This window comes from Urocitellus parryii, chromosome 4, assembly GCF_045843805.1.
Source record: "Urocitellus parryii isolate mUroPar1 chromosome 4, mUroPar1.hap1, whole genome shotgun sequence".
Classification (NCBI taxonomy): domain Eukaryota; kingdom Metazoa; phylum Chordata; class Mammalia; order Rodentia; family Sciuridae; genus Urocitellus; species Urocitellus parryii.
In genome coordinates this window covers 106,341,273-106,359,757 of record NC_135534.1, presented here as the reverse complement: position 1 = coordinate 106,359,757, position 18,485 = coordinate 106,341,273, and positions in this window count along the sequence as shown.

Sequence of the window (18,485 nt, the reverse complement as noted above, 5' to 3'; positions counted from 1 at the left end):
GCACTCACACGGGGTGCTGTGGTAGGGAGCTCTGATAAAGCCAGGCCTGGAGCCACGCCCGCTGCAGGAGCCTGGCTTTGGGTCTCCCAGACCTGAGAACACACATGGAAGAGAGATAATGCAGCAGCTGTGAGGGTGCCCTGCTGGGCTGGAACCCTGGACCCATCCTGCAGACCTCCCCTCCCTGGAGGAGGCCCAAGACGCCAGCGGCATCTGTGAGCAGAATGCTGAGCCTTCCCTGCCAGAGGAAAGCTGCCACCGCAGTGGAATGAAGTTCTTCCAACCTTTTCATTCAGTTAATTGCTTAATGGGATGAATGGAGGGAGGGGCTGGCAGCAGCACCCCGGCACTTGCAGCTGCTGTGAACGCTGGAATCCTCTCCAAAACGGGGCTGTTGGCCAGGTAGAGGACATTCTCTGTGGCCCACAATGTCCCCTGAATTTTCTGGAGAGCCTGCAAATGTGGAAAGGTTGTCTTTATAAAACATTAAGGAGAAATTGTAAGCTGGAGGGGTCCTCACCTCATGGCTACTTTAGCTAAGAAGCTGATGCTGCAGAGAAGGCTCTGCTCTTGATGACAGAGATGCATTTTGGCCATTAACAAAAGAGCTATGGGGGTGTGCCAGGTGACAAAAATTCCTCCTCCCCGGAGTTAACCAGTTAGCAGGAGAATTTGTATTCTGTGGACAGCTGGGAGTGCTGAACAAAGGGACCATTGCTTTTAGGGCCCCTGATACCTAGCAGTATAAAACATGACATTCAACTCTTTATAAACCAGTCATTGAATGGGTACATGGACAGATAGATGCATGCATACATGGACAAGTGAATGGATGGACAAATGAATGGATGGATGAATGGAAATGTAGGGGAATTTTATGATTTCCATAAATGTACCAGGTGTGCTTAGAAAAAAAGTATATTAGACACCAAATTTTATACAGGTCCATTAGAACAAATTTGCAAGATGTGCTTTTCAATTGATTATATCATGACATATTTTTGTTTGCTTGACTATAATCAAAATCAAGAGAGGTATCTTAAAATTTTCCACTACAATGAAAGATTTGTTAATTTCTATTTATTGTATTATTAACAATAATCTCCTTATTAAAGGAGATATTAAAGTTACGTTTTATTATGAAAACCTCCTTATTAAATTCCCTCACTCTTTTCTTCTGAACTTTAGACATATATGTTAGTCTGTTTTCTTTGGCTATAATAAAACACCTGAGAATAAGTACTTTATAAGGAAAGAAGTTTATAGTTTATTTTGGACTACAGTTCTGGAGCCCAGGAAGTTCAAGAGCACAGTTCGTGAAAAGGCCTTGCACTGCTCTAATTTATGGCATAAAGTAGAAGAGCAAGCAGGTGACTATGGAAGGGAAACACAAGGGCAGCCTCACTTTTTAACAACCCACTCTCATAACAGCTAATCCAGTTCCACAAGAGCAAGAACTCATTTCCTCAAGCAAAGCATTAATCCTTCTTAATGACCTAATATTTCTTAAGAGTTCCCACTCTTTCAACATCAATATTGGAAATCAAATTTCAACATGAATTTTGGTGGAGACAAATAAAACCCAAACCATAGCAATATCTATTAGACCATCTCTTTTTATGTTCTTTTAACCTCTCATATTTCCCATCTCCTTTTTTTCTCAAGCATAAATTCTTCATACCTATCTTTCCATTTACTGATTCTCTCTTTAACTGTGTCTAAACATTTTCAACATATCCATTGACATTTAATTTGAACAATTATATTTTTCATTTATTGGAGTTGTATTTTTAAAAATATGGGTGACATTTACATAATGTGAATTTAACTAATTCAAAATGAACAATTTAGTGGTAATAAGTGCATTTGTCTTTGTCTTTTCTTTCTTTTTTCTTTTTTAAAGGTCTCTTTATTCCCAATAATTTCCAGTTTTATATTTCTTTTTGTAATAATATTTCTTTAAGCATTGAACTTTTATACATCTAGCTTTTTTAATTTTCTGTCTAACAATTCTATATTTAATATGTGACTGTCCATAATTTGCAGTTCTTAGAATCTGATGTTAATTGTCCATTGATTCTGATGACTTTGTGGCACAGTGGTAATACGTCTCGTGAGTCTCATCATTTTTATTGTGAGTTAATTATCTGACCATAATCTGTGAGGGTTCTTTGATTTGAGAAAACTCTTGCAGAGAATGTTTGATAAAGGTATCTCCAATAAAAACCATCTCAGCCCCCATTGAGGGTTTGGCCCAGAAAATGAACCCAGCACTTGTCTCAGTGCTACTCCATGTGTCAGCAAACATGTGACAGTGTTGCTATGTGGTGCAACCTCGAGGCTCCTTTCCCATGTCTGCCGACAGGCTAACTGCCACCCCTCTGCTTCCCTCTGCTCCATTCACTTCCTGCTCCCAGTCACACCGGGCCACACTGGGCACCGCAGGGAGCTCATTCCTAAACTCTTAGCTATTAAGTCCCAATTTCTACCTGCCACAATGGGACCCTCAGCCACTCTAGCACCAGATCATGTTTACTGGTTGGTTGGTTGATCAGTTTGGTTTTGGAGAGAGGATCCCTAAAGACCTCTACTTTGTGAGACCAGTGTCGCCTCAAAGATGGCATCCTATATGGGGTCAAATCATAGTGGAGAAGAAGCACCTCTCAGAGCCCCTCGTTGTCCTGGTCTGTTTCAGCAGCTTCCCATAATTAAAGGGATCTTCTTATCTCCACCCCATGTCTCCACCTCTCCAGGGGCTATAAATTCAGGATTGGAAAGGAATGTCAGTTTTGGGTCCCCTCAATTGCCAAAAGAACACAGCTGGGAAGGATCGAGAAGCACAGCAGGACCACCTTCCAAGCCTGTTTTCCTCTAAAGTCATCCTACCTGGACTGACTACTCCTAGGATTGCTGTGGAATTAAAAGGGAAGACAGAAGTGAAATCTTTGAAAGCTGGAAAGATCTCAAATTTATCGGAAAGTATTGGTAATATCATTTATTACTAAAATTAACCACAAGTACCACAGACACAGAAAAGATGGAGAATCAAACTCTTCACCTGGTCCCTAGGTTTCCTGCTTTGGCAATGGTGTGGAAGCATAATGGTAGCCAGTTCCTCAAGTGCAATTTCACAGTTTTATTTCGTAACCTAGGGCACGTACTACTGCAGATATTTATTATTTCCAAAGAAAGCTCTTGGGCTGTAATCCCCCAAGGAAAGACCTAATGGATTTGTTCCTTTGAGCATAAAGTGCCCCATTCTGTCTCCTGCCTTGAATACATGCACTCCACTTGTTGAATTCACTCCATTATAGAAGAGTTTCAATTTCATCCTGATGAGTAGGGGAAGTCAACTTTTTCAACATATTTTACTACAACTCATGGTAACATGTACCATTTACACAACAACCCAGTCCAAATATACCCACAAAACCATTTTCACAAAACGATCCCTACCTCACTACATATAACGTACATTCATATTTTCAATTCTATCCTGTCTTACACAATTATAGTCTTTTTTTTAAAAAAGTTTATGATCACAACACACTAGTTGATTTATACCTTGAAACACTTAGAGAAGTGACAAGAGGAGCAGCTTGTCTGCCTCCCTCAGGATCCTGGAGAAAGAGATGAACTTCTCCCCTCCCCGAGTCTGCAGGTGTTATGTACAGTGTAGCCCAGATCCAAGGGCTTGATTCCTCTTTCTCTCTGAAAAAGTGATGCTTGTCTTTCTTCCTTTCTTCCTTCCTCCAAAATATGTATTGAGTACCTACTGTTTTCTAGGCACTGAGCTAGGTGGTAGGAACATGTCCATAAATGACACTGAAACAACCCAGAGGATTCGGACCCTCCCAGTGATGAGGTTAAACCTCCTCGTGAATAAAAGAAACCAGGGGATCCAGGGGCCAGGCTTCTTCCCCTGTCCTTCTGTCCAGGCATGTGAAAGGAGCCCCACAACTCTACGCCCCTCTCTGCCCTCCCAGATACTCCACTCCAAAGAGGTGGAAGAACTTGTCTGATTGGAAATTTTAGAAGGAAACTCTGGTACATGCCTTCCTTTCCGTCCTCCATGACATCTGACTCCCGAATGTTTCCTAAATAGATTCCGTGACAGTGACATGGCTCTCTTCTCAGAGTCCTGCCAACCCCTATTCCCCAGTGCCTACCCTCCCTCACCACAGGACACAGCAGGAAGCTTTTCTAAACACAAGTTCTTCCTAAGAGTGATCCCATTGAAAGCTGGAATTCTAAGAATTTTTACTCCATTGGGTTTTGTCATATGGTGTTAGGGGCATGTGAAGTGGTGTTCTCTGGAAATGGGAAGGGTTTGGCAGGGAATTGAGAGTAGAGGCTACGCAGGTCCCACTGTCTTGCTCTTTATGGAGATAGTTTTTGAGCTATCATAGGTTTTTCTAAGGCTTCTCTCCTTGGCTTGTAGACATCTGTCTTCACATGGTCTTCCCCCTGTGCACACACACCTGTGCCTAAATCTCTTAGAGATACACCAAGCATACTGAATTAGGGCCCATCTAAAGACCTCATTAAAACTTAACTGCCTCTTTAAAATCTTTATCTCCAAATACAGCTACATTGTAAAATGGAAGGGCGTAGGCCATTGGCATTAAAAACTGGAGGTGAGGCCATCACACTAATCATATATTTTGTTTTGCTTTGTTTTCTGGTTTCTGGTTTCCGCTTATCGAATACATTAGGTGCCTGCTTAGGGGCAGGGCACAGTGGCACACACCTGTAATCCCAGAGGCTTGGGAGGCTGAGACAGGAGGATCACAAGTTCAAAGCCAGCCTCAGCAAAAGGAAGGGGCTAAGCAACTCAGTGAGACCCTGACTCTAAATAAAATACAAAATAGGGCTGGCGATGTGGCTCAGTGGCCAAGAGTCCCTGAGTTCAATCCCGGGACCTCAATCCCCAAAACAAAAGACTTGCATGGGAAGACAGAGGTTCTTTGGCACTAAAAGGAGATTCTCCCAAGCCAAAGAGGTAGGGAGGAAATATTGTCAACAGTGGGGACCCCAGCCTGATCCCAGGTAAATTCCCAGTAATGACCAGATTCACAGAGAAAGGCCATCATCTCCAGCCCAGTCTGAGTCCCCCCCACCAAGCCTGAGCCCAGCAGAGCCAGGCAGAGCAGCCTGAGGGAGCCTCAGCACCTTGAAGGCCAGCCAGCCTCCCCAGCCCTACCGAAACCTGGAACTTTGTACTACCCAGGGCTGGGGGCTCCAGGAGAGGCATTTCCCACTGCCATGATTTAAATGTCCCTCCAAAACTCAGATGCACACACACGAAATGCTATTCCAACTGTGTGGCGAGCTGGGACCGCTAAGAGGAGAGGCGATCAGGTCATGGGGACTCTGCCCTCAAGAGTGGATTAATGCCATTATTGCTGGCGAGGGTTAGTTATTGTGGGAGTTGGCTCCTGGTGAGAGGTTAATTTCAGCCCCATTTTCTCTCTGTTCTGAGCATGCTCTCTTCCTTCCTTCCTTCCTTCCTTCCTTCCTTCCTTCCTTCCTTCCTTCCTTCTTTCCTTCCTTCCTTTCTTCCTTCCTTTCTTTCTTTCTTTCTTTCCTGCCATGTTATAGTGCATCACAAAAGCCCTGACCAGATGCTGGTGCTATGTTCTCAGACTTCCAGCATCCAGAACTGGGAGTTTATAAACTTTTGTTCATAAATTACATAGTCTGTATCATTCTGTTAGAGCAGCAGAAAATGAACTAATACCCTCACCCAGCCAGCAAGATGACTTAGAATCTAAATCTAAATGGGGTTGCCTTAAAGACAATAAAGAAATGTATTCTTTCTTGCATATCTGAGTTAATTAACTAAAATTGGTACATTTGTGTCCCCCAGCGCCTAACATAGTAACTCATATAGAAGAGCATGTCTGAGAAACATGAAAAGAGGAAGGGGAAATGAGAACAGAGATGGTAAACACAGAAGAGTTGGCCCCTCTTCACTGAGCCCCTCTCCACGTTCCCAGAGGGACTCCGGCTTCCCCTCCTCTGAGCTCCATCTGGCATTGATGGCACACACCACCTCCCTGTGCTTGTGTGTTCTTGCTTTAAAATCCCCACAGAGGATAAGCAGCTTCCAGAGAAGAGCCACGCCTGGCCCATCCCCGGCCCCACCCACCCCCACTCCGGGCAGGGACTGAACTGGTGCTTTCTAAAGTGGAATAAAATGGGAACTGAGTCAAGACAGAGAAAACAAACCAACCCAGAGCTGCTCAAAGGTGGAGGCAAGTGGGGAGAGCTCCCCGCAGCAGGGCTCTGGGAGGAGGAGAAAGATGTGGTTCAGAGCGCAGTGGAGGGAGGGGCTGGGCACAGGAGCAACAAAGTCCCCAGCCTTTCAGGAACTGGCTCAGGCCTGTAGAGGAGACATCACTGTGCTGTTTCTTCCTGGTCATGATTTATTCAACTAAGCTGTGTCTGAAAATACCCTGGCCGGCAGTTGCTCTCCCAGCATGTGGGCAACCCAGAGTGCAGCTTTCAGACACAGTTCCCAGCTACACTGGGTGTCTCCCAGAGGCGGGAGGGGCAGACACCAGCCCATTACCCAGAGGACAACCCTGAGGCCTGAGAGCCAACAGACTTCACCCAGGGTCACACAGGGCCAAGAGCTGCTGAAGGAGAAGGGAGGACAGCAGGACCACCCCCGGAAAAAGAAAGCATTTGTCCTCTGAGCTAAGGAGATGTAAAGGCTTCAGTGGCCTAAGTGCCACAGCCCCACCTCCACCCACTGCCCCAGCTTTCCGAGGGGGTGCCAGGTGCCAGGGGAGGAAATCCAGGAAGGAAGCAGCTGCCTCTGGAGGAAATGGAGGAAAATCATGCAGAAGCCCAGGCTCTGGGAGTCCTCTCGTCACCCCGACATGCTCAGGAGCCAGGGAGCAAAGCTAGACCATCTGTGCTACTGCGTCCCCAACTCTTCACATAGGGCCAAAATGTCAGCTGTGTTTCTGTTACAAAAAGTCAACATGGTATTCTGGTCCTGGGGCCAGAAACAGTCAGAAAACATGAGAATGAATCCATGACTCATGCCTACATGACTTGAGCGAGCCTTTTGAACTCTGTGTGACTCAGTTTCCTCATCTGTAAAATAGGCATACTATGCCTCCCAGAAGGCTGCTAAAAGGGTCAGATGAGGTAGGAGAGCCTGGGCTTCAGAGCTTGGGAAACTTCGCCCTTGCCTAGCTTCATGCACACAGACCTCCTCGTCTCATTCCAGGCCATTTCCCTTCAAATGAAAGATTCAGCTGGGGAAAAGGTGCATAAATCATAGATAATGAACAAGAATAGACTTCAAAGCACAGTCATATCTGTCAAAGAGGCTGCTCTAAAGCACACTTTGCTTCAGGGGCAAAGCTGTGCCCTGAACAGGATGCTTTAAGGAAAACCTCACCATGGACCAGACACCTGAGCTGAGCCAAAGGATGGGCAGGAGTTCACCAGGCAGAGGGGGAGAGGAAAGGCAAGTCCTCAGGACAGAGTGACAATGGCTTGATGCAAGGAGGAACTTGGACAGCAAGAGACCAGCATAGCCCAGAGCCCATCGAGGGGAGCTTAAATCCCCTTAAAAAAATAATAGACTTTATGTTGTACAGCAGTTTTAGATTCACAGCAAAATTGAGCAGAGAGTTCCCATAAGCTCCCTGCCCACACACAGCCTCCCCCACCATCCACACGCCCATCACGGTGCACAGTTTTTACAGAGGATGAACCCGCATGGGACATCGTTATCACCCAGGGACCTAGTTTACATCAGGGCTGGCAGCGGAGGTCCGTGGGTTTTCACAAACTGACGCCACGCATCTACCCTTGCAATATCACACAGAATGATGGATGGCACTGGCCTAAAGTCCCCTCCATGCTCTGCCTGTTCATCCCTCGCTCCTCTCATCCCCCGTAGCCCCTGATCTTTTCACTGCGTCCATAATTCTGCCTTTTCCATGTGGTTGGAAGCAAACAGCATGCTGTCTTTCAGTTTGGATTTTTTTTCACTTACAGAAATCCACCTAAGGTCTCTCTGTCTTTCATGGTAACACACAGTGTGGAGGCAGGTGGGGGTTTTGCCTCATGCATTCAAAGAATGAGATTCACCGACGACAGTGGGTGACAGTGAAGTATAAGGACTTATTAAAGCAAAATGAAGCAAAGCCCTCATCGCTAGGTTTGATTGTTAGGGTTTAGCTGTGGTGTCCCCCAAAAGCTCACGTGTGAGACAATGTGAGACAATTCAGAGGAGAAATGATTAGGTTGCGAGAGCCTTGACCCAATCAGTGAATTAACCCCTGAAGGGAGTAACTGAGTGGTCACTGGAGGCAGGTGGGGTGTGGCTGGAGGAGGTGGGAACTGGGGCCATGGCTTTGGGGCATATATTTGTATCCTGTGAGGGGACTCTCTCTCTCTGCTTTCTGATCACCATAGAGCTGCACTCTTCCACCATGATGTCCTGCCTCACCTCGAGATCTGAGGAATGGAGCCTGCTGTCTAGAGACTGACAACTCTGAAACCATGAGCCCCTAAATAAACTCTCCTCCTCTGGTTGGGTCCGTTAGTCACAGCAGTGAAAGAGCTGACTAATGCACCAGGGATGGCTCTTGTCTAGAGGTTCCCGTGGATCTCCAGGGTGAAGGAAGTCAGCCCCCACCAATTCTGGGTAAGGTGCTCGGTGTCTACAAGGTGGTCATGCAGTCTCTAGACCAATCAAAATATTGATCAGGTTTTTCCTTCTTTGGAGAGGCCATGGACTCCAAATTGTCCCAATTTTAAAACAACCTTTTTGCAAGTTTCTCAGCAAAAAACCTCCAGCTGCCTGTTTGTGCTCTGTTGCTTAGGAAGTCACCCAGGGCCCATTTCCCTATCTACACAGCCTTATCTCTTCCTCCTGGCTTCATCATGACTGAGAGCTCGTTTCTTTTTGGTATTGAATAATAGTCCAATGTCTGAATCTGAGTCCCCCTCCCCCCTTTTTTTAAGAGAGAGAGAATTTTTTAATTTTTTTTTTTTTAGTTTTCAGTGGACACAACTCTTTATTTTATTTTTATGTGGTGCTGAGGATCGAACCCAGCGCCCCGTTCATGCCAGGCGAGCACGTTACCACTTGAGCCATCCTCAGCCCCCAAGTCCCTTTTTAATGCCAAAATAATTTCAATATCCCACCAACATAGCAATCACATTTTTAGAATCCACAGATTGAGGCTACGATGAATCCAGCAATGCTTTGTATGGATTATTAGTTATAATGATCTCTGCATCAATTTTTCACATCTCATATTTTTGGTGCTAAATAAAGGCCAAAATGACACTACTGGATGCATCCATGACAATGGATGCCAGGGGTGGGTGACCTAAAACGAGGACTGCTGCAGGAACTGGACGGCTTCCTAAGAAAGAGGCTACCTAAGGATCTTCTGTGGGGCACATGACTAGTCAGATATGCATTTTGAAAAGATCACTCTGGCTTGCCATATCCTAGGATGGATGCCAGGACTCTCTTCCAACATCCCCAGGACAACTCTCCAAACAAGACTATAGCTAGACCCAGTTGCACCAGATTCCCAGAGGTGCCATTGAAAAGCCTTATTGATCTATTCAACCAAATCCTTACCCAGGTTGTGCTTCCAAACAAAACCTTGCTTTAGAAACCAACACTGATGAGTCTAAAATCCAAATTTAGCTTCATAGTCAAGGAGCTGAGCACCTACACCAGAGATAACCAGAGCCTATCGAGGCTTAGAACTAGGCCAAGACCACAGACAAAAATCACCCTGAAGAGAAGATTCGCGGGAGAGAAGCCAGATGGTGTCATATGGCACTCACTTTCTCCCAGTTACACACCCTCCTCCGTGTCTCTAGGAACAACTCCTACTTTAGCATTGACCCCACAGGACAACTCGCTCAAGAAAGTGGGCTTCTGGAGCCAAGACTCAATTTTGTGTTTCAAAAAGGAAGATGGAGGTTCCTGGTTGTGATGGTTGATCTTTGTTATCAACTTGGCTGGATTGGGAAACACCTAGAACATTAGCCAAGCACACGTCTGGGTGTGTCTGTGAGGGTGTTTCCACATACCCTGGGCATGTGGATTAGCAAACTGAGTGAGGAAGAGCTGCCCCCGAATGCAGCCAGCACCATCCAGCAGGCTGGGAGCCCGGGGAGAACACAAAGTGGAGGAAGGGGGAAGCTCGGAGTCACAAGCAAGCTGGACTCTTCTCAAGTGCCAGTGGATCTTGCTGCTGCCTTTGCCCACAGTCATCTGACTCCAGATTCTTCAGCCTTTGAGTGCAAATTCACACCAGCCACTCTCCAGGAAGCCTCGAGTTTCAGACAAGAGCTGCATCATTGGATCCTCTTGTCCTGAAATTTTTAGCTTCTTGGATTGGCAGCTGCAGGTTTCTCTGGTTCTCCGGCCTTCAGACTGCCCTTGTAGGACTATCCAGACTTTGATCACTTAAGCCCATCTAATAAATCCCCTCTCATAATTACCTACACACTCTGTTGGTCCTGTCCCTCTAGAGAACCCTAATATACCAGCTCAGAGGAAAAATCTGCGGAGGCCTTCAACAAGAATCAGACTGGGACACAACAGAGGGTTCAAGGTGCAGAGGCTGCACAAATGGCCCCAGCCTCACCCACAAACCCCTGGTTTACCTGGAGCCAGGAATGAGGCCTAGAGACAAGTTCTGTGGATCTGATGTTGTCACCCTGGGCCCTCAATCTCTCCTTCACTCTTCCTGAGTCTCCAGCATTGCTCTGGAACTCCACTGGAGCCTTCTGGAGATGGTAGGCCAGATCAGGAGGCAGAGATGGGGAGGGGTACGGCCAGGCACCTCACAGCTTCCGTGACCCAGTCTGGCTCTGGAGTTCACAGAGTCAAGGAGGATGCACATCTAATTGACACAAACCATCTTGCCATCATCACAGTGGTTGACTGAGACAAAAATCACTAGCCGACGTTAAAGCCTATAAGGGAACTTTGATGAATAATGAGACAGACATCACCTCAAAGAGTCTCCCCACAGATTCCTTATTCATTAGAGAAACATGGGTGATCTTGCCGGGGAGAAGCCTGGCAGACCCCATCCTTACCAAGTGATCACACTTCACTGGGCTAGTGACAGCACGGGGCTGACAGGAAGCGCCTGCGGTGGGCTGGGCGGAGGGCACAGTCGCTTCTGTGGTGTTGACAGCCTCCAAAGCATAATCCAAGTGTAATCATGAGGAAGCGTCAAACCACCCCACAGCGGTGGCAGTCGACAGAGTGCACTCTTTAAAGATGGGGTGCAAATGACAAAGGCTGCAGAGGTAGTGAGCCAGCTGAGGAATGTTCTAGAAGGGAACCTTCCATCTGCAGCCATGAGACCATCTCTCTGGGGGAGCCTGTCAGAGGACTGGTCCTGCCTAACGGGTCTCAGAAGTGCTCAAGAAACGGACACGGGTGGTCTCTGCTCTACTCTTCACAGAGATCTCCCCACCCTACTTGAAGTTTTAAAGTCATTTAAATGTGTCAATTAAAGTTTTTTTAAACTGATTTTAAAAGGTAGCTCTCAAACATAATATTAACTGGAAGAAGGCAGACAGAAGGGGCGCCTATCACAGGAGTCCACTGGTCCAAACTGCTCAATGAGGCAAATTAACCCATGACTCTCAAAGTCAGACCAAGAGACTCTCATAAACCAATCTCAAAACTTGCTTCAAAGCTACACTAACCAAAACAGTGTGGTTCTGGCACAGGATAGACAGACAGTCACATAGACCACTGGAATAAAACTGAGGGTCCACAGTAAGTAACCCATGTCTATGGCTAACTAATTTTCAACAAGGGGGCCAAGACCATTCCATGGGGGAAAACAGTCTTCAACAAATGGTGGTGGGACAACTGGACATCCACACGCAAGAAGGAAGCCGGACCCCTACATCACACTAGGCATAAAAGTTAAATCAAATGGGTCAACAACCTGGGCTGGGGTTGTGGCTCAGCGGTAGAGTGCTCACCAAGTACATGCGAGGCCCTGGGTTCCATCCTCAGCACCACATAAAAAAATAAATTAATAAAACAGAGGTATTGTGTCCAACTACAACCCAATAAATAAATAAATAAATGGGTCAACAACCTAAATGTAAGAGCTAAGACTCTAAAACTTTTAGAAGAACCTGGGCATGGTGGCACAGACCTATAACCTCAGCTACTCAGGAGACTGAGGCCAAAAGAATTGTAAACAGTTCTGAAGGTTCACAGAAGCAGTTGTACTGAAGGTTCACAGAAGCACTATTCACAATAGTCAAAATAGAAACAACTCAAATGTCTATTGACTGATGAGTAAATGGAATGCACTATGTGCACACAATGGACTATTACTCAGCCGTAAAAAGGAATGGGGTGCTGATACATGCCACAAATGGATGAACCCTGAAGTTCTGGGTTTCTGTTCTCGCGACTAAAAGGCTCAGGGGTCACTCTAGTTAAACTGGGCTAACTGGGCTGCACGAAATAACCACACAAGAGACACAAATACCTTTTTCTTTGGGGTTGCTGTTGCAGCTCCTCTGACCTTAAGGGTCCACAGAAAGAGAGAGAGAGAGAGCACGCGCGGACCCCTCTTATTGAGGAGAAGCTATTCAAATGAGGCAAGGGGTCAGGTTTCAGGGGGCTGAGTATCTTCATGATGTCCACTGTCAGCAGGTTGACTGACACCTGGGTAGGCCACACCCAAGGGCACAGTAAGAGAAGGGGACACACACAAGGCACTTCCATGGAAGATTCTATCCTAAACAGGGCAAGGGGTTATATTACAAAGGAACAGGTGAGCATAGCTTCACCCATGGGGCTGTAGCAAGACACACCCATTTCTGTGACTGAATGCCTCAGCACCCAGCTGGGGAGTGTAACTCAGTCACCCGTAAGGTTGGCCTCCCACACTGAAGACATTATGCTGCACTAAAGAAGTAGAGGCAAAAGGTGATTCCATTTACATGGAATAAACAGAATAGGTAAATCCCTAGAGACAAAACACTGATGGATCTTGCCAGGGGCTGGAGGCAGGGAGAATAGAAAGTAAGTGTTCAATGGGAATAGAGTTGGGGTTCTGTTTTGTTTTTATGTTTTAGGCACCAACTGAACCCAGAGGCTCTACCATGGAACAGACAGAGCCTCACTAAGTTGCTGAGGCTGGCCTCAAACTTGTGACTCTCCTGCCTCAGCCTCCCAGGCTTCTGGGATTACAGGTGTACGCCACCACACCTAACTTATGCTTTATATTTAAATGGAATCATTTTGAGACAACACTGTCCAAAAGAAATTTCTTATGGAAATGTCATATATCCCCGCTATCCATACTGTGTCGTTAGCCACAACTGCCCATTGAGCATTTGAAATATAGCTAGTGTGTCTAGGTCACTGAATTTCTAATTTTAATTAGTTTACATTTAAATTTATTTAAATAATCACATGTGGTTAATGGCTACTGTATTAAATACTGATCTAGATAGCATTATGCAAAGACTTTATTCACTCAGCATTAACTGGCAAAGTCTTTCCAGTTTGATAGGCGTACTTCTCCAACACTCACACCTGCTTCACTGATCACGCTGATAGGTTAGAAAGTATAACTAGATCACAATCAAAGGAGAATCAAAAATATGTTATTTGGACAAGTTTTTAAAGACAATAAATGACCCAAATAAACTCACTAAGGTTTTTGGATTTGTTTGGATATTTTTGGTGCCGGGGATTGCATCCAGGCCCTTGTGCATGCTAAGTAAGCACTTTCTCACTGAGCCACACTCCCAGCCCAAGCCACTGTTGCTATTTTCATTAAAAACAAAACAAAACAAAACAAAAAACTCATTATAATAATAATACTATTGTGACTCAGCAATAGAGTGCTCCCCTAGCATGTGGGTAGGGGGCTGGGTCCAATCCTCAGCACCACATAAAATAAATAAATAAAATAACAGTATTGTATTCAACTACAACTAAAAAATAAATATTAAAAAATAATAATAATACTATTTAAAGACATTCAAATTCTAAGAAATTGGTCCTGCAAATAGAACAAATGTGTAAAATTACATTTGTGCCAATCATTCATTGAAGTATTGCTTGTAAGAACATAGTTTGTCAAGCACCTAGAGGACTGATTAAATACATTGTAATAGGTCCATAAATGGAATATTATACAACCGATAAAAGAATAAAGCAATTTAATATGCCCTAATATAGCATTACCCACAAGAGACATTGGTTAAAAAAATGATAAAGGTATATAATAAAATGTGTAACAGACTACAGTAGTATATTCTCATGCCCCCAGGAAGAGAACAGGATTTGCTAACACTGTTACATGCATGGAATATTTCTGGAAGGATACACAGTTGCTAACCACTTTAGTAATGGTTAAAGAATGGGAGCTGAAATTTTTACGTTTTACTCTATGTTCTTTCACACCATTGTATTTGGAACCACATGCATGTACGACAATTTTTAAAAATGTGTTCTTTTTAGGTATAAATGACAGTAGAGTGACATATTATACATACATGGAGTATAACTTATTCTAATTAAGGTCCCATTCTGTGGTTGAACATGACGTGGAGTTCCACTAATTCACATGTGGACATAGGAAAGTGATGTCCAATTCATTCTACTGTCTTTTCTGTTCCCATCCCCTCCTTTTTAAGTCAAGTCAGCCCTCTTTACCCACAGCTTCTGTGTCCATGGATTCAACTATCTTCCAAATGAAAGTGTTTGGGGAAAAACTGTGCCTGTCCTAAACACATACAGACTTTTCTCTTGTCATTACTCTATAAACAATACAATCCAACAATCATTTACAAAGCATTTATATTGCATTAGGTTGTATACATAATCTAGAGATGACTTAAAGTATATAGGAAGATATCCATAGGTTATACACAAATACTACACCATTTTATGTAAGAGACTTTAGCATTCATAGATTTTGGTATTTATAGGGGTCCTGGAACAAATCCCCACTGGATACTGAAGGACAAGTATATAATTTTTTTTGGGGGGGGGGGCAGGATTTTACTATGTCGCCCAGTCTGGTCTTGAACACCTAGCATCAGGCAATCCTCCTGTCTCAGCCTCCCAAGTACCTGGAGCTATGTGGAACTACAGGTAGGCACTATACCCAGCTTCATTTAAAAAAAAAAAAAAAGTGGTTTAGGAAAAAAGTTACTCTGGTAGCGATGTGGAAGAAGAGACTAGAGCAGAATGACATCTGGCAGGCTACTGCAATAGTCCAAGCAAGAAAGAAGATGAACGAACCTGTAATACCAGCAACTTGGGAGGCTGAGGCAGGAGAATCACATGTTTGAGGCCAGCCTTGGCAACTCAGCAAAAGCCTCTCAAAATTAAAAAATAAAAAGGGCTGGATGTAGCCCCTGGGATCAATTCTCAATATCAAGGAAAGAAAAGGAGAAAGGAAGGAAGGAAGGAAGGAAGGAAGGAAGGAAGGAAGGAAGGAGAGGCGGGGAGGAGGAAAGGGAGGAAGGGAAGGAAGGCTACACAGCCAGAGCCGTGTCAGTTAAGTTGGAAAGACTCCAAAGCTCATTTTCCAGACAGAACCCAAACTAGGATGAGTAAATGGATAAGTAAGTGAAGATGAGGAAGGATGGCTCCCAGGATTTTAGCTGAGGGAGATTTCATGCTTGGGGTCACTCACTCCGGGTCTGTCCCTTCCTCCAGTACAGGACAGAGATCTGCCTGGGTGAACTGAAGAGAGAGGTAGGTGTCCAGGGCTGAGGGTATACCTGCGTGAACAGAGAGTCTGACCACTGACCCTCCCCACCCCAAACACGTCATCTCCTCCCCCTCTCCCCCCTACACACACACACACACACACACACACACACACACACCACACACACTCACTATCATGTGGTCTCATGGGCTATTCCTCATGCGCTCACTCAGATAAATTAAAATTATATACTCTCCTACACAGTGCACTTTGGAGGAAAAATACCCATTAGCATTATTCTTCCTGCCCATGAGCAGCAGAAATGCCTCCAACATAAAGAAAATACTTGGGGTTTTTCTCCTCCTCCCGTCTGAAAGTTGCCTGGCCCTCACTTTGGCACAGCAGCCAGAGGAGCTGCCGGATGCTGTATTTGCATGCTGCTGCTACTGGCTGAAGCCAACTGGCAAGGGGTGCTGGGAAAGGCTCCGCCTCTTCCCAAGAAGTTAGGGATCTGGTGAGTGTGTAGGGTGAGCAGTAGATCAGGAGGAGAGCCGCTTGCTTATAAAGAGGTTTTGCCTGAGATGGACCTGACTATGGAAAGTGGAGGTGGAAATGGCCTTGGGCAGACCTATATTTTTTCTCAAAAAACAATTTAAAAAAAAAATTTTAAGTTACTCTGCTCACATTCCACAAGGATGAGTCTTGTTCATTCCTGGGCATAGTTATCCCTTCCAAAAAAAAAAAAAAAAAAAACTACCAATTTATTTTCCTTTAACCTGAGAGACTGAGTCAGGACTTGGGCAGCTGTTCTCACCCCTGGGGCAGCCCTTCCCGGCCCTCCCCAGCTTCATGCAGACTGAGAACAGCTGAGCTCAGCCGAATCAAAACCCTGAGGTTGAGGCTGATGGTCCAGGCAGCCTCCCAGAGCATGTTGTCGAGGATCTTTGCCAGGAGCTGCAGCCCAGCAGACGGGCCCACAGAAGATCTCACCAGAAGCAGGTCTCGGCCTCCCATACGACTCTCTCAGTTCCTGCACTGTGGTAGCCAGAAACCCACCTCCCCTGGCCAAGCACCCCTGACGGGAAAAGGGGCCCAGGGGCCTCCACCAGCAGCCCTTCCTGGACAAGGTTCCTCTTTGCTTTACACTTTTGTCCTGTCCCCCTGCCCCTCCTCCATCCTCCACCACATTGGCCATGTCTCTGTGTTCTGATGCCCTGCCACCTGGGGTGACTGCCTCTCTCAGGACTAGCCAGTTCCTAAACAGGAGACTCTCACCCCAACTAATCCAGGGCCCATACCCCAATCACATCCTTTCTTGGGGTTCCACCCTCGGGGCCATTATCACCAACCCTATTCGCCTCAGGGCCAGCTACCAGACAGCCAGGGACTATGCCTATGCCTCGGAGCCCACTGAAGTGGTTCAGACCAGCCGACAGTGGGAGGCCGTCCCATCCTGTGACCAGGGTTTTCCTCTCCTGATTGGTTGAGGCACTGTCGCTGCCTTTAAGTAGCCAAAGATGGTAGCTCCAACCTTGAGAGTAGTAAAAGTGTCTTCATGCGTAGGTGTGCCTTCCTGCAGCCCCATGGGTGGAGCTAAGCTCACCTGTTCCTTTGTGATATTACCCCTTGCCCTGTTTGGGATAGAATGTTCCATGGAAATACCCTTTGTGTGTCCCCTTCTCTTACTCTGCCCTTGAGTGTGGCCTTCCTAGATATCAGTCCACCTGACAGCAGATTCCAGGAAGCTAGACTGAACCCCTGAAACCTGACCCCTTGCCTCATTTGAATGGCTTCTCCTCAATAAAAGTGGTCAGCATGGGCTCACTCACTCTCTCCCTCTCTCTCTCTCTGTCTCTCTCTCTCTCTCTGGACCCTTAAGGTCAGAGGAGCCGCCACAGCACCCCCCCAAAAAAAAGGTATTTCTGTCTCTTGTGTGGTTATTTCGCGCAGCCCAGTTCCCCTCGAGTGACCCTGAGTGTTTTCGTCGAGAGCAACATGACAGCTGACCCCAAACCTGTCCACAATGCCTTTCTCACTTCTTCCCCAGAGACCAAAAGAAGGCTCTGGCCCCCAGTCTCCTCCTCTGGTGTCTGTTGCTTCCCCCTGGGGAGGCATGTGCCTCCTCTGGAGATTTGTGAGCATAACACATTATTTTTCAGTGGTGGCCACCTCTCATCTGTTGGCCTTGCCATTTCCAAATAATAATAAATTTATAATAAGAAGAATAATAATTTATTATTTATTGTAATGTTATGATATATTATTCATAATAATATACGATGAATAATAAATGATACCTACATTATAAGGAAATTATAATAAATGATTTTGAAACAATGACCTCAGACTTCAGCTCCCGTCCTCTCCTGAAACCATCCTCACCAGACTGCCACACCTCCTGATGGCCAGGTCTGTTGGGTACACTTGAGTACACCATAGCACTCCCCACTTCCTCACTGAAGTGCCCCTGTTTCTGTGGTGTCCCTCTCTGGGGTCCTACCCCTCTGGCCACTCCTTCAAAGACTCTTCTGCTGGCTGAAACTCCCTTGAATATGGGGACTTGCCCTGCATCCTGTTTGCTTCTGGTCCACACAGGCGCTCCAGGTGCTCATTACCAACTGTGCAACCACCACTAGACACCCACCTCGCTCCTCTGCTCCACATGCCCCTCAAGCTCGACACCGCCGACACTGAATTCATGATCTTTTGCCCCAAAGCTGCCTTCTTTCTTCTCACTTTTCAGAGCAGCCTCACCAGAGACCTGGG